The sequence below is a fragment of the Carcharhinus amblyrhynchos genome, chromosome 26 (genome assembly GCF_965287045.1).
Source record: "Carcharhinus amblyrhynchos chromosome 26, sCarAmb.v2.hapA, whole genome shotgun sequence".
Lineage (NCBI taxonomy): Eukaryota > Metazoa > Chordata > Chondrichthyes > Carcharhiniformes > Carcharhinidae > Carcharhinus > Carcharhinus amblyrhynchos.
In genome coordinates this window covers 6,948,296-6,971,631 of record NC_137349.1, presented here as the reverse complement: position 1 = coordinate 6,971,631, position 23,336 = coordinate 6,948,296, and the positions used below count along the sequence as shown (strand labels likewise).

General features: G+C 44.8%; 1 protein-coding gene and 1 pseudogene across 5 annotated transcripts in view; both read left to right on the top strand.

Moving 5' to 3' along the window:
* LOC145358793 (CUGBP Elav-like family member 4) overlaps positions 1–23,336 on the top strand; it is a 484,168-nt gene that overhangs the window by 315,884 nt on the left and 144,948 nt on the right. The gene's annotated exons all lie outside the window — the stretch shown is intronic.
* On the top strand, positions 9,290–9,672 carry LOC145358782 (small ribosomal subunit protein uS8 pseudogene; annotated as a pseudogene).

Here is a 23,336-nt window from a genome sequence, read left to right as displayed (position 1 = left end):
AGATTGGTGGAGTTACTGATAGTGCCGAGGTTGTAGTATATATAAATAATCTGGAGGGAAATGTTGGGGTCCCGATTAGTAAGTTTGCGGATGACATGAAGATTGGTGGAGTTGCTGATTGTGCTGGGGATTGTCAGAGGATACAACAGGATATAGATAGATTGGAGATTTGGGCATAGAAATGGCAGATGGAGTTTAATCCGGACAAATGCGAGATGATGCATTTTGAGGATCAAATTTAGGTGTGAATTATACTGTAAATGGCAGAACCCTTAGGAACATCAACACACAGAGGGATCTGGGTGTGCAGGTCCACAGTTCCCTAAATGTGGCAACACAGGTGGTGAAGATAATTAAGAAGGCATATGGCACGCTCGCCTTCATCAGCTGGGGCGTCGAGTACAAGAGTTGGGAAATCATGTTGTAGTTATATAAAACCTTGGAGCATTGCATGAAGTTCTGGTCACCGAACTCAAAGGAGGAATCTTTGGCGAGAGGGCAAAGAAGGTTCACCAGGACGTTGCCTGGTCTCGAGGGTATTGGCTGTGAGGAGAGGTTGAATAAACTAGGATTGTTTTCACTGGAAAGACGGAGGCTGAGGGGAGACCTGATAGATGTCTACAACATTATGAGAGGCAGAGACAGGGTGGATAGTCAGAGGCTTTTTCCCAGGGTGGAAGTGTCAATTACAAGGGGGCACAGGTTCAGGGTGAGAGGGGGAAAGTTGAAGGGAGATGTGCATGGGGAAGTTTCTTACAAAGAGAGTTGTGGATGATTGGAACGCGCTGCCAGAGGAGGTGGTGGAAGCAGGCACATTAGCAACATTTAAGAAGTGTCCGGATGGATACATGAATAGGGAGGAAATAGAAAGATATGGACTGAGTATGGGCAGAAGGTTTTTTTATTGTTTAGTAAGGGCATCATGATCAGCACAGGCTTGGAGGGCCGAAGGGCCTGTTCCTATGCTGTACTTTTCTTTGTTCTTTGTTCTAAGATGAATCACTCGATGGTCGTGAAAGTGGGAGATGAATACAAGTCTTTCTCTCTGTGACAGAAAGACCAGTGATGCTAGTTTTACAACAAAACCAGCCTTCATTTACGTAGCCTCTTTAATGTACCAACATGCTTCAAGGCGAATCACAGGAGCATAATCAGACAAATTTATACAGAGAAAGTAGCCAATGAACCAATGAGTTTGTTCAAAGGGATAGCTTTTAGAGAATGTTTTGCAGTGTACAGTTATAATGGCTGAAACTTTCTGGCCTTTTCCACTGATGGGATCCTTTCAGCCCGTCAATGGCAACCCCGCAGCGGTTAGCTCTGCTACTTCACAGTTCTAGGGACCTAGGTTCAATTCCCAGCTCGGGTCACTGTCTGTGTGGAGTTAGTATGTTCTGCGTGGGTTTCCTCCCACAGTCCAAAGGTGTGCGGGTTAGATTGATTGGCCATGCTAAATTGCCCCTTAGTATCCTGGGATGCATAGGTTAGAGGGATTAGTGGGTTAAATTTGTGGAGTTATGGGGATAGGGCCTAGGTGGGATTGTTGTTGGTGCAGACTTGATGGGCCAAATGGCCTCCTTCCGCACTGTAAATTTTCTATGATTCTATGAAGCAATGGGAAAACCCGTTGACAGCAGAATCTCCAGCCAAACACAGGGCAAAACCCACCCATGAGGGAACGGGGAGGTGGGGGGTTGGCTTGGACCCCACCCAATATGTTTGCACTTCTTGGAGAATGGCCAATTTATTACATCTCTCCACTTCCTCTTCCTCCAGATGGCTTGGAGCACATTACGAGGTTTGACAAAGAAGAATTGAAGCAACCTTACAAACTGTCAAAAGCAATACTTGAGACATTTATCAGTTCGAACACCGTCCTGATCTTTTACATTCTTCAAGTAAACACCAATCTTTGTTACTTTGTGTAATATGACCAGCCAGGGCTTGTTGGAGGGCAGTTTTACAATGTCTTTCCTTCGACATATTTATCTCCGCACTTTGCCGATCGGATTTCCTGAATGCAGGCTGTCCAGAACGAAAGGAATCTTAAATTTATGGCTAGCAAACATGCTGTGTTAAAATTCCAAAGCCCCCCTTTACAAATGGGAGCTGGGAAGGGGAAGCAGAAAAGAAATACTTACATTTGTATAGCGCTTTTCATAACCATCCTGAAACCATTTCATAGCCAATGAAATGAAGACTCAGAAACTAGGAGCAGAAGTAGGCCATTTGGCCCATCAAGCCTGATAAATGCAACATGGCTGATTCTCAATCTCAATGCCATCTTGTGATATTTTTTCAATACTCATTCGTGGGACATGGGTGTCGCTGGCTGGGTCAGTATTCATTGCCCATCCCTAGTTGCCTGAGGGCAGTTTTGAGTCAACCACATTGCAGTGGCTCTGGAGTCACATGTTGGCCAGACCAGGTAAGGATGGCAGATTTCCTTCTCTAAAGGACATTAGTGAACCAGATGGGCTTTTCTGACAATCGACAATGGATTCATAATAGAATTTTAATTTCAGATTTTTTTTATTAAATCAAATTCTGCAGTGGTGGGATTCGAACCCGGATCACCAGAATATTAATTGAATTTCTGAATTTATACTCCAGGAATGGATGATACCACGAGGCCATTGCCTCCTCATACCCCAAGACACCTTTAGTATCGAGAAATCTATTTCTTTCTTCAATGTATTCGGTGATTTGGTCTCCTGAGGTTGAGAATCCCACAGGCTCCGAGTGAAGGCATTTCTCCTCATCTCTGTTCTAAGTGGCCTATCCAGTATCTTGAGATGCTGACTCTTTGTTCTAGACACCCCCAGCCAGAGGAAACAATATCCCTGCTTCCCCCCTGTCCCAGCCCTGTCAGAATTTTCTACATGTCAACGAGATAAAGCACTGTTGGAAATGAAGTCAGTGTGTAATGCAGGAAACACGGAAGCTAATTTGCGCAAAACAAGCTTCCCCAAACAACAGTATGATAGCCAGATAATCTGTTTTTGTGCGTTGACTGACAGATAACTATTGAGCAAGACACTGAGGATTAACTCTCTCCTGTTCTTCTTCAAGATAGTGCCGCGGGGTCCTTACATTCCCTGTAGTGGGCAGATGGGGACTCCGCCTAATGTCTTATCCCAAAGATGGCTCTTCCAACCCCACAGCACCCCCTCAGTACTGCACTGGCGTATCCTACTTCTACTTTTGGGCTCACAATGGAGTGGGATTGTTCAGCTCATCTGAAAGTGGTCAGGATGTTGTCCAAAGATGTGCAGGTTGAGTGGATTGGCCATGCTAGGATGCCCCTTAGTGTCCCAAGGTTAAAAGGTAAGGTGGATTGGCCATATTAACTTGCCCCTTAATGTCCAAAGATGTGTAGGGTAGATTGGCCATGCTAAATTGCTGCATAGTGCCCAGAGATGTGCAGTTAGGTGGATTGGCCTTGCTAAATTTCCCCTTAGTGTCCAAAGATGTGTAGTTTAGGTAGATTGGCAATGCTAAGTTGTCCCTTAGTGTCCCAAAGTATACAGGTTAGGTGGATTGGCCATGCTAAATTGCCCCTTAGTATCCAAGGATGTGCATGGGTAGATTGGCCATGCTAAATTGCCAATTGATGTCCCAAGATGTGCAAGTTAGGTGGATTGGCCGTGCTAAATTGTCCCTTACTGTCTAAAGATGTGCAGCTTAGTAGATTGGCCATGATACTATGCCCCTTATAGTCCAAAGATGTGCAGGTTGGGTGCATTGGCCATGCTAATTTGTTCTTTTATGCCCAAAGATATGTATCTTAGGTAGATTGGCCATGCTATATTGCCCCTCGATGTCCCAAGATGTGCAAATTAGGTGGATTGCGCAGCTACATTGTCCCTCACTATCTGAAGATGTGCAGGTTGTGTGGATTGGCCATGCTAAATTGTCTCTCACTATCCAAAGATGTGCAGGTTGGATGGATTGGCCATGCTAAATTACCACTTAGTGCCAAAGATGTGCAGGTTGGATGGATTGGCCATGCTGAATTGCCACTTAGTGGCAAAGATGTGCAGGGTGGGTGGAGTAGCCATGCCAAATGTGAAGGGTTATGGGGATAGGACACAGGGGAGGGCCTGGGTGGGATACTTTTTTGGTGAGTCGGTGTAGATTTGATGGGCCGAGTGGTCTCTTTCTGTACTGTAGGCACTCTCTGCTTCTATGGGTACAGGGGTGAGTGGCTGAGAATGCCCCTGACGACAAATAGAGGGAAAAGGCAAGTGAAGAGACACAAAAAGGAAAAAAAAAGGTGGGAAAAGAGGATGAGAGAGGCGAGATGAGTAGATTGGCTGCTTTCCCCGTGACTCACGTCAAAGCCACTCGGAATCATGTCTCTTTTCACCGAGAGGCAAGAGGGAGCTCGCAACTGAGAACCTCTCGCCTCAGATTTGTCCGGAACTGAAGGCTCGGAATAGCAGGAAAACTCATGAGACGCACGCAAAGGATAAAGGATGAAAGGCTTGACTTCAAAGGAAAGGCCCCCGGAGGTTGAAAGGAAGAGCTCGCTCCCTCTTAAAGGAACAGTGAGACCAGAAAACCCGGGAGATTCCCTGAGGTTTTAGGATTTTTTTTTTGTTTCACTCAAAGAGTTAAATAATGAGCGAGGGAAAAAAAGCGAGGTGCTTGGTGGAGTTCACTCTGAACGGCCTTATCCAAACATATCATGCAGCTAATGTACTGGACCATTGGCAGATGGATGAACAGTATGAGCCCTCATTAGCAGACCATGCAGCTCTGGGTAATTGAGAAACCTTCATTAAAGCTTCATCTGCAGATACAGGGGAAGGGCCATTACAAGCTCAAAGTGCATTTTATAACACTCATATCATAATTAGCTTCAATTTGTATGACAAAATAGCACAGAGTGCAACAGTGACATAAATCTGCAATGTGACTCACCACTACTCTGATTCAGTTTTCATACTCGCTGTAAAATGGCCCTCGTGTTAGCAATTCTTAATAGAGGGGAGAAAATAAATGAGCCATTTACTATTTAACTAAACACTTAATTCCGTGGTATTCTTCTCAATTGCCAGCGTCGCTTTGCGGGAACATTTTTACCTGAGCATCTTTTCCTAATAAAACTACCTCAGTGTGTCTCGCTGTAAAATGGTCGAGTGGAGTGGGAAATGCACTAGCCTTCGAGAAAGGAAGGGCAGCGGGTTCACCTCTGCTGACGGTAGTTCTGGCTCATTATCTGTTCCTTGAACGCTTATGAGAAGGCAACCAGCGCCTCAGTTTATCCAAAAGATGGCACCTCTAACAATTCAGCACTCTCTGGGTACTGCGATCGCTTAGTGCTTCAAACTTACACACATTTATACAGAACTTTTCCAATTTCAGGATGATCCAGAGGCTGGAATTTTCCAGCACATCCACCGCGGGGAAAACCTATGGGGTGGGGGAGGGGCGAGCCATTCAAATCTCCGTTCATGTTGGCGGGTCTGGAAGATCCTGCCAGTGTGAAGGGCTGGAAAATTCTGGCCAAAGGTTTTTACAGACAATTAAACGTTTTTGAAGTGTAGCCACTGTCGTAATGTAGAGAACACAGTTACCAACTTACACGTAGCAAATTCCCACAAGAGGCGATGTGATAATGATCAGGTCATCAGATGTTCATGACGTTTGGTTGAGAGATAAATTTCGACCCAGGACACTGGACGGCTCAGTGGCACACTAGTTAACACTGCTGCCTCGCAGCGCTAGGAACCTGAGTTCGATTCCCGTCTTGGATCGTTGTCTGTGTGGAGTTTGCACGTTCTCCTCATGTCTTGTGCGGGTTTCCTCAGGATGCTGCAGTTTCCTCCCACAGACCAAAGAGGGTTAGGTGCATCGGCCATGTTAAATTATCCCTTTGTCTCGCGGGGTGCATAGATTAGAGGGATAAATGGGGTGAATATGTGGGGTGACGGGGATAAGGCCTGGGTGAGATTGTTGTCAGTGCAGGCTCAGTGGGCTGAATGGCCTCCTTCTGCACTGTAGAGACTCTATGATTCTACTGGGAATAACTCTCTTGCTCCTCAGTGCCAAGGCATCCACTGCATGAGGTTTTATTACCTCACATGGCACCTTTGACAGTGCAGCGATCCCTCAGTACTGCACTGGAGCACCACCCTAGAGTTTTGTGTTAATGTGATTGGAGGGGGGGGCTCGAACACACAGTCTTTCGGTCTCCGAGGTGAGGGTGATACCAACTAAGCCACAACTGAAAGCTGGTGACCCCTCCCCCCCAACCCCCCAACTCCCCGCTCCTGCCCCCACTCCTGGACCTGGGTGTGTTTGCATGCAGGTTATCTGTTACTTTGCTCTCCTGTAGGTGAATATTTACTGATCCTCTTTACGATCACACATCAAAACTCACCAACTTGGCCAGGTACCAGCGACCACTGCCATGGGAAAGAGAGACCAATGACATTTATTAAGGGCAGCATTCGCTTTGGGGCTGAGGGTGTTCTGTGTTGTGTCGGGATAGGTTTTGCCCGATCTTGAGTTTGCCTTTTTGATCAAATGCCTGTGTGTTAGACCCGAGAACCTGATAGCTGGAAAATTCAATGATTCAACGGGCAGAAAGCCACCTATTTTGTCGCACGTCAAACAGAATTGGTGGTTCTCCAGATTAGTTCCTGGAACAGAGAAATGAGAATGCTGGAAATGTGGAGGAGGTCAGGGAGAGCAGCGCCTGTTTCAGTTCAATTGCCGTTTGTCTACTCCTGCTATCTGCTGAATTAGGGATCGCAGCCAATCAAACATTGTAGTTATTCACTGTACCACACGATCTGGTCGTTATTAAGAACAAAGAACAAAAAAAATTATAGCACAGGAACAGGCCCTTCGGCCCTCCAAGTGTGCGCCAATCATAATGCCTGCCTAAACTAAAACAGGAAGCACTTACAGAGTTCGTATCCTTCCATTCCCATCCTATTCATGTATTTGTCTACTTGCCCTTAAATGTCGTACCTACTGCCACCACCTTGTTAAAGACCAGACCAGAACTCCAAGGTATTTTGTGAAGTTAGCCGAAACACTACCTTTTCCTTTTGGTTTTGGCATTAAGGTGAGCATGAGGTGATTCACTCCAGGTATGTAGACCTTCTGGGGCAACCTCGAACACGAGGTCACAGGTATAGGTTGCGAGGCGGTAGATTTAAAACTGAGATGAGTAGGAACTGCTTCTCGCAGAGGGCGGTGAATGTGTGGAACTCGCTGCTCCATAGCCAAATAGGAGGCAGAGAGTGGGGGTTAATGGGTGCTATTCGGATTGGTGGTTGGTGACTAGTGGAGTGCCCCAGGGGTCGGTGCTGGGGCCTCAGCTATTTACCATTTATATAGATGATCTGGAGGAGGGAACCGAGTCTATGGTGTCGAAATTTGCTGATGACACCAAGATTGGTGGAACGGCAAATTGTGCGGAGGGTGTGGAGAGTCTACAGAAGGATCTAGATAGGCTGGGCGAATGGGCCAGGAACTGGCAAATGGAATTTAATGTTGGCAAGTGCGAGGTGGTCCACTTTGGTAGGAATAATGGTAGGAAGGATTATTACTTACGTGGCGAAAAGCTGCAGCAGGCGACGGTGCAGAGGGACCTCGGGGTCCTTGTGCATGAGTCACAAAAACCCAGCCTGCAGGTGCAGCAGGTGGTCAGGAAAGCTAATGGGATGCTGGCCTTCATAGCGAGGGGGATTGAGTATAAAAGTAGGGAGGTCTTGGTGCAGCTGTATAGGGCATTGGTGAGGCCGCAGCTGGAGTACTGTGTGCAGTTTTGGTCGCCGCACTTACGCAAGGATATTTTGGCCTTGGAGGGAGTGCAGAGGAGGTTTACTAGGCTGATACCGGAGTTGAGGGGATTGAGCTATGAGGAGAGGCTGAATAAACTAGGCTTGTACTCATTAGAGTTTAGAAGAATGAGGGGAGATCTCATTGAGACATATAAGATGATGAATGGGATGGATAGGATAGAGGTGGAGAGACTCTTCCCGCTCAGAAAGGACAGTAGGACAAGGGGGCACAGCCTCAAGATAAAGGGGGGGCGGTTTAGAATGGAGTTGAGGAGGAATTTCTTCACTCAGAGGGTGGTGAATCTCTGGAATTCTCTGCCCGTTGAAGTGGTGGAGGCTGCCTCGCTAAATATTTTTAAGACACGGGTTGATGGGTTTTTGATAAGCGAGGGGATTAAGGGTTATGGGGAGAGGGCGGGAATGTGGAACTGAGCCACGACAGATCAGCCATGATCTTATTGAATGGCGGGGCAGGCTCGAAGGGCTAGATGGCCTACTCCTGCTCCTATTTCTTATGTTCTTATGTTCTTATAGCGCAGTAGAGTCTGAATCATTGAATGGTTTCAAGAAGGAGATAGATAGATTTCTGATAAACAAAAGGGAAAAGTGGATATGGGGAACAGGTGGATTTGAGACCAGGGAGAGATCAGTTATGATCTGATTAAATGGTGGAGCAGGCTCGAAGGAATGAATTTACCTACTTCTGCTCCTAATTCCTATGATTCAATTGACCCACAAGAAGCTTTTATCAAAACCAACTTTATTTAAGAACACAGTTAAAATATAATGAAAAGAATTTGCATAACTTTTATCAATTAAAATACTTAAGCATGACAAAGTATAATTCTTAACAGTTAACAATGTATATACTTCCAATTCCCATAGACTTAAATTCCTTTTTTAGAACTAGTTAGCACCATAAACCTATACGCTCATGTGGATGCTGTATTTCCAGCCTTTTAACACCTTTGGATAGAGATCCAGACAGACCGCTGTCTTTTAATTCTCACACAGTAGCCTCCAGAGCAAGATCCACCCCAAAACAGCAGAATCTCAGAGAAAGAGACTTGTGTCCTGACAGATTCCAGTCTCTAAATCTTTAGAGAGAGAGACAGAAAAAGTGACCTCTGTCTAAAGATCCCAAACAGTAGACTGCCCTTGAGTTCTCTGTGTAAACCTAGCTCCACCCAGTCACCTGATTCTTTCCATCAATCAAACCCTATTCTGCAAAATCCCAGGGGAATACTAAAAACAGCATCAGTTCAGATTAAAACAAACATTCTAGCAATTATACTGCCGTGGTAACAGTAGAGGATGCTGGTTATACACCCAGTGGTTAGAACAGACCATAAAAAAAATCCTGTAAAAGATGCATGGCTCAAATACACTCCTTAAAGGCATAGTATCATCATATTATCTCCTTGTTTTTATTGGAACTTGCGGGCAAATTGGCTGCCACATTCCTGATTTTAAGCGGCATCATTGTATGCATGAATGTTCTCGCTGAAGTCCTGACAAGCACGGACAATGTAGAGAAACATGGAAAATAGCAGGTTCTCATCTGACCATGCATCAAAGTGATTGCGCGATTCTCAACTGTAATGATGAAGCATGGCTACATTGGTGAGCTTGAGATTATTGATGACCACAGGGGTGAGAAAGTAGTTGTCAAACTCACAGGTAGACTGGACAAACGCAGTGCCACCAGCTCCAGATTCGACATTCACAGCAAGGAGCTAGAAAGGTGGCAGATTGGTCTCCTGCCTTCCCGTCAGTTTGGGTCCTTTATTCTAATGGCATCACAGGTCATGAATAAGCCAAGCAAAAACATACGGGAGAAAAAATCCTCAATTTTTTTTCTAAAACATGAAACCAAAATGTAATAAAACTTCGAAACTAAAAAAAAGTGACTATATTTCAAAAAGAAACATTAATTGGCTATAAAGTGTTTGGAGTTGTAAATGTCTTTTCTTGGGGGCAATATTCATTGGGGGGCAGGGGGATTGGCATATACAAGGGGTGCCAGTCTTCCTTTTTCTTAATCTGGAATGTGAAGTTATCTTCTACATGTGAAATTTTATTCTAAGTGGGCTAAATGTCTGTCAGTCTCCCCAGTACTTTAGGGCACAGTGGTTAGCACTGCTCAGAGCACCCAGAGGAAACCCATGCAGGCATGGGGAAAACATGCAAACTTCACATAGATAGTGACTTAAGCCAGGAATCGAACCCAGGTCCCTGGCACTGTGAAGCACTATACCACCATGTTCGTGGGACATGGGCGTTGCTGGCTGGCTAGCATTTATTGCCCACTCTAGTTGCCTTTGTTCGGAGGGGCAGTTGAGAATCAGTCACATTGCTGTAGCCCTGGAGTCACATGTAAGCCAGACCAGGTAAGGATGGCAGATTTCCTTCCTTAAAAGAACCAGGTGGGTTTTTCCAACCATCAACAACGGTTTCACGGTTATCAGTAGATTTTTAATTCCAGATATTTTCATTGAATTCAAATTTCACCATCTGCCATGGCAGGATTCGAACCCGGGTCCCCAGAACATAATAGTCTAGCAATAATACCATAGGCCATCGCCTCCCTAGTATTAACCATGAACCTATCATTGAAGCAATAATTTTTCTTCAAACTAATTTCTCCCCAATTTACCTCAGTTCCTCCCCTCTATTCTTAACCAGCTGAATCTTGAAGAGAACTTTTTCAAATTATTTCAGACACCGCAGCAGGAAATTAAATAAACAGTTCAGGCCAGTATTCTTATTTCCCAGGTTTACGGGTGTTCCATCTTCAGATATAATAGAGCATTTGGGCCAATATTCCTAATTCCCTGATTACACCTATTCTTACAGAACCCCTGAAAACAAACTCATTCCTTTGCTCTAGGATGGAAATGCGAATATATTGAGAGGATGTGCTGCACTGTTCGAGGTACCATGTGTCAGATGAGACATTACGTTGAAATCCTGTCTAGAAAAACGTACAATGGCATTATTTTGAGGAAGAACAGGGGCATTCTTCCCAGTGTCCTGGCTGACATCTACCCCTCAATCTAACATCACAAAAACAGCATAGAAACAAGCCCTTTGGCCCAACTTGTCCATACTGCCCAGTTTTTAACCATTAAGCTAGCCCCAATTGCCTGCATTTGGCCCATATCCCTCCACACCAATCATACCCATGTAATTATCTAAATGCTTTTCAAAAGAGAAAATTGTACCCACCTTGACCATTGCCTCTAGCAGCTCGTTCCAGACGCTCACCACTTTCTGTGTGAAAAAAATTGCCCATCTGGATCCTTTTGTATCTCTCCCCTTAAACCTATGCCCTCTAGTTTTAGACTCCCCTACTGTTGGGAAAAGATGTTCTATTCCCAACTTTTCTATCTACCTTACTTATGCCCTTATTATTTTATAGTTCTCTGTAAGATCATCCCTAAGTCTCTTACACTCCTAAGCTATCCATTATCATGTTGCTGAATGTGGGAGCTTCCTATGCACAAGTTGGCTGCCATGTTTCCTGCATTACCAACATTGAATATCTAACAAAAGAGGAGGCTTCCAAGTTGCAGAAAATGGTTCACATTTTCACATGCTTTGGAGGAGATGTTTATAATGGCCTGGAGCTCAGTTTCTGAGTGGACGCACACACAAAAGTGTAATCTGTCTACTGACCCTCTGTGATTGAGGTTGGGTGATTTTAGTTTTGGTCTGAAGACGGAATAGGTTGAAAACTTTCCCACTTGTCCTCTAGATGTCTGTGGGTAATTAATGAGAGCTGACGTGCAGTGTGTGGTGAGGGAACTGAGGATCATGCATTGGGTTTATCAGGCATTTCAAATCCCATTGAATCAGAGTGGAAACAAACCCTTCTCCAGGGACTGGCGGAGAAGACGACACTTCAAAAATACTCCCTTGTCTGGAACGTGCTTTGACATGTCCTGCAGCCATGACAAGTGGCATGGAAATGCAATTTTGATTGTATGGTGTCAATACCTGAAGAGAGTTGGAAAGTCAAATACATCTGTGCAAACATCTGTATAAACGGGTGCTGAATGATGACACAGAGGTTGGCAGTGTTGCCTCTCAACACCAGGGATTAGGGTTCGATTCCAGCCTTGGGTCACTGTGTGGAGTCTGCATGTGCCCCCTGTGTCTGCATGGGTTTCCTCCGGGTGGTCCGGTTTCCTTCCACAGTCCAAAGATGTGGATTGGCCAAACTAAGATGTCCCTTAGTGTCTAAACAGATGTGTAGGTTAGGTGGATTAGCTGTGGTAAAATGTGCGGAGTTATGGGAGAGGGGTGGGCCTGGATAGGATTGTCTTCTGGAGAGTCTGTTCAGACTCGATGGGCTGAATGGCCTACTTTTGCGTTGTAGGGATTCTATGGTTCTATGAATCATTTATTCAAAAAGTCAACCAATAATTTTCTGGATGCTGAAGTGAAGTCCTTGTAGGAGATGTCAGACGTGCCAATTTTCTCAACTCTGGCTTTGGGTCAATGGTTCATTTTGGCCCCTTTGAGAATGGACTTGGCGTAACTCACAAAGAGGGCAATACATAGATTGTCAACAAAACTGCTATTGGCTGATCTGAGTTACTAACAAATAAAAGGTTTTTAACAAAAGGTGGAGATTTGAGAATAACTATCAAGAGAGACTGTAGAGTAAATGTTACCAATTTGTACTACTGGGTTGGAATTTGGTGTTCTGCTAAAGGCAGGTTTGTAAGCAGGAGGTCATTTAATGGAACAGCATGGTGCCACATGAGGACCCTCATCTGCCTCAGTTAGGTCCAAGATGGGAAGGTTCATGGGCAGTTTCCCCAAAGCCAATTGTCATCCTTAAATGGGCAATTAATCCTGACTTAAAGGACTCATCCTGCCACTACTGGTATTCATTCTATTTCATGTTTGCTTGCAGGATTCCAAGATTTCCACATTGTTGGCCATCTATGCAACTTCGAGGACGGGGTGGGGGGGCAGTGAAAGCCAAATCTTGAAATCCTATCCCCCTCCAATCAGCGATCCTTCTCCCCACGAGCCCCCAGCTTGCCCTTACTCATCTGGGGTCTCTGCTGCTCCTGGGTCACTGATGGGTGCAGCACTTCCTTGGTAGCATTGATGACAAAGCTGCCAGCCTCTGATTGGCAGCTCTCAGGATGGTGGGATTTCCACCCTGGGGTTCTTGTACCCGGGTGAGATAAGTGCCCGACTGACGGGCTTAATATGGTGGGCCTTCCCCAAAGAAGGTGATCCAGGGCTCTCATCAACTCTGTAGTTGCAGAGAGAGAGCCCAGTATCCTGGCTTTAATTCCTTTCCCGATGGAAACAAAAGCTGCATTCAATGGGAATGCATATTGGGAAGTTATTGGAGTCCAAAGCACCCAGTTCACATCATGTAGAAATTTCTACGAATTGCCCCATCGTCTCTTCCTCTCTGTACCAAGGGCACTAACTCATCACATTTACATCCATATAAAATGGCTCAGGGCACGGGAGCAGATGATGGAAATTTGCCGAGTTATTTCACGGAGCTTTTTTCCCCCTGTTCTTCACTTCTGTTGACACCTCTGGCAAGCACCTTAAAAAGTGATGAAACCGGCTGGTTTTGAGAAAATGAAATAATCTGTTTTCAACAAGTTCTGTTTTCTCTTCGCTTATTCATTACTAGCACGCCTGCAAGTGTCAGGTTAGCTCAGCAGTGTCACTGCCTCTGAGTTCTACAGGCCTTACTCATTGAGTGCGTTACCTAAGCTGGTAATCTTTGCTGTCGGTTGTGGATTGTGGATGAGACGTTACGTCAAGGCGCTGTCTGTCTGATCAGAAAAGGCATTAGATAATTCTTGGCACTATTCAAATAGTGGGAAATTGTCCTTGTATCCAGTTCGATATTTCTCCCTCAGGAGAGGCCAAGGCCTAGTGGTATTATTGCTGGATTCTTAAACTAGAAACTCAACTTCTGGGGACCCAGGCTGGAATCCCACCCCGGCAGATGGTGGAATTTGAATTCATTGAAAAATATCTGGAATTAAGAATCTACTGATGACCATGAAACCATTGATTGTCGGAAAAACCCATCTAGTTCACGAATGTCCTTTAGGGAAGAAAATCTGCTGTCGTTACTTGGTGGGGCCTACATGTAACTCCCGAGCCACTGTAATGTGGTTTACTCTTAACTGCCCTCAGGCAACTGGGGATGGGCAATAAATGCTGGCAGCCAATGATGCCCATGTCCCACAAATGAATATTTAAAAAAAATCTGTATGGTTGAGTTGGTTGAGAATGGAATATTGCCCAGGAAGGTTGGGGCAGCAATGAGTACTCTGGAATCCCATGTCACAGTACTATGGAAGTTATTTGCTGAGAGTCCTGTCAAAAATCGCTGCTACAAGAGATTGTTCATATTCTTGTGTCTCACGAATGAATGAAGTTTAAAAAAATTGATAAAAAGTTAATCGACACTTGGATGTGGGATCTTCCTTTGTAAAATTCTCTATCTGCCCCGGTATAAACGCAGGCTCTTTGTCGCTTAATGGAATAAAAAAACAAAGAAAATTACAGCACAGGAACAGGTCCTTCAGCCCTCCAAGCTTGCACCGACCATGCTACCCGTCTGAACGAAAACCCCCCTACCCTTCAGGGGACCATATCCCTCTGTTCCCATCTTATTCATGTATTTGTCAGGACGGCGCTTAAAATTCACCACCATATCTGCTTCCACTACCTCCCCTGGCAGTGAGTTCCAGGCACCTACCACCTACTGTGTAAAAACCTTGCCTCGTACATCTCCTTTAAACCTTGCACCTTGCATCTTAAACCTGTGCCCCCTAGTAATTGACTCTTTCACCCTGGGAAAAAGCTTCTGACTATCCAGTATGTCCATGTCTCTCATAATCTTGTAGATAGACTTCTACAAGTCACCCCTCAACCTCCGTCGTTCTAGTGAGAACAAACCAAGTTTCTCCATCCTCTCCTCAAAGCTAATACCCTCCATACCAGGCAACATCCTGGTAAATCTTCTCTGTACCCTGAAAACCAGATGGGTTTCGACAATGTGTAAAAAATCTTGCCACACCCCAGTGTTCCTCTGGATTGCCCTGGCTGATGCCCCTCACTAGTCTGACTTCCGTCCAAGTCTTGCAAAAGCCTTTCACTGTTCAGCCATTTGTAGAGGAGGACAATAAGGGGGCAGAAATCCACCTCAGGTGGGGGCTCTTCCACCTTCTTCGGGAAAAAGATACAGAAGTCTGAGGTCATGCACCAAACAACTCAAGGGCAGCTTCTTCCCTGCTGCTGTCAGACTTTTGAATGGACCTACCTTGCATTAAGATGGATCTTTCTCCACACCCTAGCTATGACTGTAACACTACATTCTGCACTCTCTCATTTCCTCCTCTATGAACGGTATGCTCTGTGTGCAAGAAACAGTAGTTTTCATGTATGTTAATACATGTGATAATAATAAATCAAATCAATACAGGCGATATTGAATGGGCTACTCCTTTTACGCCACTGCAAGATGGACTCTGCGCCAAGGTCTTTGCAACTATCAGTTGTCTAACTTCCTGGCATGGGCACTCTGATTGCTCAGAGGCCATGGTCTCCTGCCTGATCCTAGCCTAACGTTCTGCTTATGCATGCTAGAAGCTGTTAGTCTAACAATAGCTACCGTGCCAGCGCTAGCTATTGTGCGCTGATTAATTTTCGGCCTGGCAGGGGTCCTCTGCTGAAGCGGCAAGCTTGTTGCACACTCAGTCAGGGTGTACTGAATGGAAATGAGGAGCTCTTGCAGATGATAAACACAGGCTTCCTGCAGAGATCTTTAACAGGAATCAAAGGAAGCCAGCCAGCCCCGTGACTTCTACCGTTTACTGATTGTTGTCAACCAGAGTGAGATTAACATCTCGCTGCAAGTTGAAGCCCACTGAACAAAACATTTTAGATTGTGTTCCACCAAAATAATCCGACTCTGGAATCGCACAAAGGATTACAGAAGTGTAGGGACCTGCACACCTTCAAACGCAGGGGTGAATTGGACTGCTAAATCTGTTCAGCCTCAATCCTGCTGCTACATTTTTTTTTAAAAACTGCACTTTATTTTCCTTATGAACCTCTGAAGGATTCATTATTCCATGCGTTAGCTGTTGGTGCTGCGTTTAGTTTGGGAGCTGAGATTGTGACTCATCCTGCCAATATTTCTTCCTTTGTTCTTGTCGGAAGGCAGCCAGCGCTGTTTGTGATGCTGAACTCGCTTGTTGATGCCGTACAACATTGCCTTGGGAAAACACTCTGATACTCTCATGTAGCCAAAATAACCTCAGCAAAGTGGTAAAATGAATAGATTTTTGCAGTTTGCTACACTCAATCGGGAGTGACACTCAGAAAGAACCATTTCTCGGGAGATTATGGAAATCGTAATCATTTTGATAACCTGTTGTGGGAATCTATGATCCTGTCTGTGATCATTCCAATGAACAGGCCAGCAATTTTCCCAAAAATCAAAAGCTTCCCCCTTGATTAGATTTGATTTGATTTATTGTCACATGTATTGGTATACAGTGAAAAGTATTGTCCCTTGTGCACTATACAGAGCACACAGGGGAGATGGAAAGGAGAGGGTGTAGAATATAGCGTTACTGTCACCACTAGAGTGAAGAGAGAGAGATCAGCTTAATATAAGGTAGGTCCATTCAAAAGCCTGATGGCAGCAGGGAAGAAGCTGTTCTTGAGTCGGTTGGTACGTGACCTCAGACTTTTGTATCATTCTCCTAATGGAAGAAGGTGGACGAGAGAATATCTGGGGTGCGTGGGATCCTTGATTATTCTGGCTGTTTTTCCGAGGTAGCGGGAAGTGTAGATAGAGTCTGTGGGTGGGAGGCTGGTTTGAGTGATGGACTGGGCTGTGTTCACAACTCTTTGTAGTTCCTTGCGGCCTTGGGCAGAACAGGAGTCATACCAGGCTGCGATACATCCAGAAAGGATGCTTTCTATGCTTCATCTGTAAAAGTTGATGAGAGTCACAGTGGACAAAGTGTCCGATCACAGATTATCCTGGAATCAGAATTACTCTTGGGCATTTCCACTGAGGAAAAGCAAAAACAAATTTTGCAAGCTGTTGATGTGCAGAAAAATAATCGTATAGACTCATAGTCATAGAGATTTACAGCATGGAAACAGGTCCTTTGGCCCGACCTGTCCACGCTGCTCTTATTTTTAAACTCCAAAGCTAGTCCCAATTGCCCACGTTTGGCCCATATCCCTCTATGCCCATTTCACTCATGTAACTGTCTAAATGCTTTTTAAAAGACAAAATTGTACTCGCCTCTACTCTGGCAGCTCATTCCAGACACTCACCACCCTCTGTGTGAAAAAATTATCCCTCTGGACACTTTTGTATCTCACCCCTCTCACCTTAAAGCTGTGCCCTCTAGTTTTAGACTCCCCTACCTTTGGGAAAAAGATGTAGACTATCTAGCTGATCTATGCCCCTTTTAAAAAAAGGTTTCTTAAAAAAAAATCCCACCGGCGAGAAGGCTGGAGAATCCTGTCTGGCAAGGATAGGAATGGTGATGGAATGGGACCCAGCGGGAATTTACCCCTCCCCTTCCTGCATCCCCACCAACGCCCCAAACCCCAGTGTAATTCAGGTGGAATTTGGCAGGTTCAGTCACTGCAGAGCTGTGGCCCTGAAGAATGGAATTGTTTCGCTTCCTCCTCACACACAGAAAGATTTATGTTGTAAAGATTATTTTCTGTATGACTGTGACATTTCAATAAAATGCCATTCATTAGTTCAAGGTGAAAGAGAAAGTACCAATAGAAACTTATCTCTCAGGAATGTCCTGAGAACATTCTGTATTTGATGATTTGGTTGAGGGCGGCACTGTGGCACAGTGGTTCGCGCTGCTGCCTCACAGCCCCAGGGACCTGGGCTCGATTCCCACACTGTGTGGAGTCTGCACATTCTCCCCATGTCTCTGTGGGTTTCTTCCAGGTGCTCTGGTTTCCTCCCATAGACCAAAGGTGCGCAGGTTAGGTGGATTGGCCATACTTAATGTCAGGGGCATCAGCTAGGGTAAATGCATGGGGTTAGGGAGATAGGCCTGAGTGGGATTGTGGTCAGTGCAGACTCGATGGGCTGAATGGCCTCCTTCTGCACTGTAGGATTCTATGATTCTATAAAACGTGAGAGCAGGCACAGGAAGAGGCCATTTGGCCCAACAAGTCTTTGCCAGCGTTTAAGTTCCACATGAACCTCCTTCTGTCACTCTTTGTCTAATTTTTGTTTTCTTTCATGGGATGTGGGCATCGTTGCTTGGGACAGCCTTTGTTACCCATCCCTAATTGCCCTTGAACTGAGTACCTTGTTAGGCCATTTCAGAGGGCAGTTAAGGGTTAACCACATTGCTGTGGCTCTGGAGTCACATATAAGGGCAGCAGTATCCCTTCTCTAAAGGGATATTGGTGAACCAGATGGGTTTTTACAACAATCGGTGATTGTTATCATGGTTACATTACTGAGATTAACTTTAAATTGCACGTTTATTGGTTAGAATCATAGAATCTACAGTGCAGAAGGAGGCCATTTGACCCACGGAGTCTGCGCAATCCACCTAAGCCCAATGCCCATAACCTCATGTATTTACTCTAACTAATCCCCCTGACATTAAGGGACAATTCAGCATGGCCAATCCACCTAACCCGCACATCTTTGGACTGTGGGAGGAAAACGGAGCATCCGAAGGAAACCCACAGAGACACGGGGAGAACATACAAACTCCACACGTACAGTGACCCAAGCTGGGAATCAAACCCGTTCCCCGACACTGTGAGGCAGCAGTGCTAACCACTGTGCCATCCTGCTGCCCTACAGTGAAGGTTACAGTGAAGTACAGTGAAGGTTTACCAGGCTGATTCCTGGGATGTCAGGTCTGTCATTTGAGGAGAGACTAAGTCGGTTAGGATTATATTCATCGGCATTTAGAAGAGTGAGAGGGGATCTCATAGAAGCTTATAAAGTTTTAACAAGATTAGACAGGGTAGATTGAGAAAGAATGTTCCTGATAGATGGGAATCTGTAAATAGTGGTCACAGTTTGAGGTAAGGGCTGAAGTGAGGATAAATTTCTTCATCCAGAGAATGGTGAATGTGTGGAATTCACTACCACAGAAAGTAGTTGAGGCCAAAATGTTGTCTGATTTTGTGAAGAAATTAGATACAGCTCTTGGGGCTAAAGGGATCGAGGGATATGGAAGGGTAGCGGGGAATCAGAAAATTGAATTCAATGATCAAAATGAATGGCAGGGCGGACTCTAAGGGCTGAATGGCCTACTCCTACTTCTAGTTTCTATACATGTACATAATTTACTGGAAGGGAATACATGAAGATTCTGGTATGGGTAGAATTTCACATGGACATGGACATCTCACAGGTGATGGGTCCGGGAGGGGTAGTTGAATTGAAGAATAAACTTCTTCTCCAGGCAATAAACAATCCCCTCTGGGTTACTGACAACTCACACGGTCTGATGAAGACAAGTGGGCTGGAGAGCGTGATTTGAGTATACTGGCACCTTTGAGATAAAAACAAAATGTAAAGTTCCACTGGAACAGGAAACTTTCCAAATGATCTAAAAACTATTACCTGAATCTCTCATTAGTCGGAGGAGATAGATTCACTTTGTCAGAGTGGATGTGAAAGTGCAGGAGGGAGTGAACTTTAATATGCCTCCCACCAGGAGACGTCCCTGTTTGATGGACCTCACTCTGTCATCTTACACATTTTAACATTTTTCCTTGCAACTCACCTCATCATTTTTAATTGAAAAGTCACTTCCTTATGTGCTGAACTGGAACCAAATTAATTTGTCTGCGAGAAAAGTTCAGATTGTCTTTGAAAAGTACAAAGTTGAGACCAAGTACAAATTATCTCGAAACAGCGGGGATGGCTGGACACGATCTATTTGAAGATGACCTTGTGTGTAATCTCCCGAGTTAGTAATTGCTGTGGTTAAGTGACAGATATGCGGAAATTTACTGGGATGTCTTGGCTACTTGAAGGAGGGAGGAAGAATCTCTCATTTTACGATCTCGTATAGAAAGCATTTTGCCATTGTACTGTGACAATCATTTTATTTATCTAGCACCTGAATTAGCAAACGGAGGAAACCACCCCATAAAATGTGTTTGTTACGGAAAGGAGTTACATTTAAAATGACCAACACAGCTCAGGAATTTTGCAAGATTCCACTGATTTCACAGTTTTTCATACGACATAGGAGCTGAATTAGGCCATTCGGCCCATCGAGTCTGCTCAGCCATTCAATGATGGCTGATATGCCCCTCATCCCTATTTTCCTGCCTTCTCCCCATAACCATTCAAACCGTGACCAATTAAAAATCTGTCTAACTCCTCCTTAAACTTACTCACTGTCCCATCATCCCACCGCACTTTGAGGTAGCAAATTCCACAGATTCACAACCCTTTGGGAGAAGGAGTATCTCCTCAACTCTGTTTTAAATTTGCTGTCCCTTATCCTAAGACTATGGGAGAAAAAGATGCGGAATGAAAAAAAGAAACATAAAGAAAAGTGAGAGATGGAGAGAGGGGAAACAGTGAAGGCGGGGGGGAGAGCGGGAAGAAAACCGTAAAGACGTCGGAGACAAAAAAGATGAAGGAAAAGAGGAAAAATAAAGAAAGACAAAACTGGGGAAGAAGGTATGTCTGATGAGAGGTTAGAAAGACTAATGAAGAGGATACAGAGAGAAAGGCAGAGGAGAAGAGCAAAAGAGACAGAAATAAAAATAGAAGTATATGAAAGAGAGAAAGACAATGCTGGAAAAATAGAGTGGAAAATGTAAGGGAATCTCAGACAGGAATAATAAACAGAATGGGCAAAATCACAGTGAATGAGAGAGGAGCTGAAGACAGTGAGGCAAAAGAGAGGAGAAAAGGGAACATAGAAAAAGAAGCCAGAGAATATTTCTTTTTGTTCATTCGTGGGACATGTGCATCACTGACTGGCCAGCATTTATTATCCATCCCTAGTTGCCTGAGGGCAGTTGCGATTTGACCATGTTGCTATCGGTCTGGAGTCACATGTAGACTAGAGCAGGTAAGGACGGCAGATTTCATTCCCTAAAGGACATCAGTAAAGCAGATGGGTTTTTCCAATAATCAACAACGGTTTCATGATCATCAGTAGATTCTTAATTCCAGATATTTTTTGATTGAATTCAAATTTCATCATCTGCTGTGGTGGGATTTGAACCCAGGTCCCCAGAACATGAGCTGAGTTTCTGGATTAATAATCTAGCAATAATACTGCTCTGTACATCTGGAATTTGTCAGCTTTAGCTACAAAATCTTCCTGCTCCCACTTTTCTACTTTATTCTTTTGTGGGATGTGGGCATCATGGACACGGGGTGACAATTATTGCCCATCCCTAATCGCCCACGAAAAGGTGGTGGTGAGTCGCTTCAGACAATCTGGTGAAGGGGTTTCCACAGCGACATCACATTATAATGCAATTGTTACTTTCACTTCTGTGTGTGTTCTATGTTCTCCGACATTGCCACCTTTATAAGTTTGGAGTTTGCATCTTTAGCCATCAGTCAGACATGCGTGTCTATAAATATTACAAGTATTATTAGCACTTACCCTTTGTTCAGTTGTGCATCTTCTTCTAGTTTTCCAACCCGGAATTTTCCCATGCCACCCACAGGAATCGTAGCGGGCAGGACTTTGAGAGGGATTTTCCAGTCTTGGGGCAAGCATGGCTGGGAATCCTTGTGTCTCCTCGGTATATCTGTGACCTTGCTCTCCCACCCAATATGTATTTCTCCCCAATGCTAGTGCAGCCTGACTTGGGTTGCTAAATCAGGTGCTTCATAATTACTGTCAAACTGTTCTCCATGAATACTGCACACTCCACAGTCAGTTAAGTAACTTTATTTTTGACATTTATTCCCGTCCAATGGTTCCTTGGCAAGTGCTATTTTTCCACTAGCACCAGTGAAATTGCACATTTCAAAATTGTGTGGTTTGTGTGCTGGTGTTCCTGAGAATAGGGAGCCTGTTTTCTTTTACAGGGCGCATGCAGAATCAGACAAACACATGCGCATGCAGACGCACACATGCAGACACAGACAAACACATGCGCATGCAGATGCACACATGCAGACACACACACACACACACAGCCACACACATGCAGATAGACACACAAAGACACACACGTGAAGACACATACAAAGTCACAAGCAGACAGATGCAGATACACAGATGAAGACACACACACAGACACGCAGACAGATGCATACACACACACAATCACACACACACACACAATCACACACACACAATCACACACACACACACACACAATCACACACACACACACACACACACAATCACACACACACATACACACACACAATCACACACACACACACACATGCAGACACACACACACAGACTCAGACACACACACACACACAGACCCACACGCATGCAAGCACACACATACAGGTACACACACAAAGACACACACAGACAGACGCAGACACACAGATGAAGACACCCACACAGACACACATGCAGACAGACGCATACACACACACACACACACACACACACACACCAAGAAGTGCGGACTGTACAGATCGACCAGGACCTTTAACCCACGGCCATCTGGCTGAGAATTAAACACTGTTGTGGTGAGCTTGCTTCAAAACCACTTCCATCCACCGTGCTCTCCGAGCATATTACAGGCAGACTGAGCGAGGGATGATATCCTTTTTGTGAATTACTTGACAAGGTGGAGGAGAAAGAGACATAGACCTGTGCTGTTTGTCCACAAAGCAAATGTGCAGGAGCCAACCGAGGGATGTATCTGAAAGTAAAATGTCAGGCCGAGATGTCCAGGAGCTCTCTCATGTGTGTGCTGAAATCTGAAATGATTTTTCACAGCTGACTGATGTACAACAGTCTTCAAATACTCATGTATGATATCATTAATGACATTGCGTGAAATTGCATTGAAACACAGCGGGATGTGTGGCGTTCTGAGAGACCAGCGACTTTGACTGGAGGCATCGTTTGGTTATAGTGCAGTCAACAGTCCAAAGATTTGAGAGACTGTTTGGACAATTTTACACAAGCAAAGGAGGTGGGATCTCTCTAATGTGCGTTACAATCACACGTTATTTTCTAAACTTGAATGCAAGTCTTACTGACTGGTGCTGTTTGCAACAGGCTGGATTTTTCACATGGAAACATAGGAAATAGGAACAGGAGGAGGCCATTTGGCCCTTCGAGCCTGCTCTGCCATTCATTATGATCATGGCTGATCATCCAACTCAATAGCCTAATCCTGCTTTTTCTCCATAATCTTTGATCCCATTCACCCCAAGCGCTACATCCAGCTGCCTCTTGAATACATGTTTTGGCATCAACTATTTCCTGTGGTAATGAATTCTATAGGCTCACCACTCTGTGGGTGAAGAAATGTCTCCTCACCTCCACCTTA